Genomic DNA, 1,003 nt, shown 5'->3' with positions numbered 1-1,003 from the left:
GCTGAGCCTTTAGTTTTTCTTATTTGCTATAATTTGCTATGTCACTTATTCCCAAACCCTAATAATAAATTCTGTATTTAGCATTAGTCACTTCAACTATTTCTTTCTGGACATGGTATGTGGAAATTGTACAGTAAGTCATGCTTATTATTTCAGAAACTGTTCATTGATTTAAAGGTTAAATGCAGGATGTGGTTTTTACAGGGCCTGGCATGTATATCTCGAATGCTCAGTACAAGTGAGCTATTTTTATGAAAAAGTGAGGCTTAAATGTTCACCTTGGATGCCAACAACATAAAGCAGAGGTGGGAGTAGCAGTATGTGCTTATGGAATATTTGGTTTGTCTTTGTTTTATTTTCCATGGGGGGTGTGTAGTAACTACCTCACTGTAACTGCGCAAGTTTATTTTTAATTATTTCAGTTTAGTCGCTAAAAAATATTTGATGCATCATGTGGCCAATCATGCAAGAATTCATGCTTAAGTACCTCAGAAACTGTTCCATGGTCTAAAGATTCAACTCAGGATGTGGTTTCTACCCCAAACCCCGTCTCAGCTGCTTCTCCCATTACTTTTATAACTTGAGTTTTAGCTCTATCAGAGGAATATGTACACATCTCTTAAAAAGTCAAAACTTTTACAACAGGGCTCACAATGAAAAATAATGGTCCCTTGGATCTCCAGGTCAGCCCTGACCCCCAATTCCCAGGTATGGCAGCTGTTTCTTCTGCCGGTTAATTTAACTCCATATTTCTAAGTAATACATTTATACTGTTATTTCTTGATTGTTCCCTTGACTGTCCACCCTAGAAGACTGGGCCTTCCATCTCCTATGCCCGCACATGCTTATTCCCCCAATACAGTTATAACAGGAGTGAGATCAATATATAGCATTTAATATCCATTATCATAAGTGTATAAATACTACTCCAGCTGAGCCACGGATACTATACTGTTGTTATGTTTGTTTTCTTTCTCTTGCAACTTTCTTTCCTCTAGTTTTC

Source organism: Otolemur garnettii, unplaced genomic scaffold (assembly GCF_000181295.1).
Source record: "Otolemur garnettii isolate 467f Iridium unplaced genomic scaffold, OtoGar3 scaffold00008, whole genome shotgun sequence".
Taxonomy (NCBI): Eukaryota; Metazoa; Chordata; class Mammalia; order Primates; family Galagidae; genus Otolemur; species Otolemur garnettii.
Note: the sequence above shows the minus strand (reverse complement) of the source record.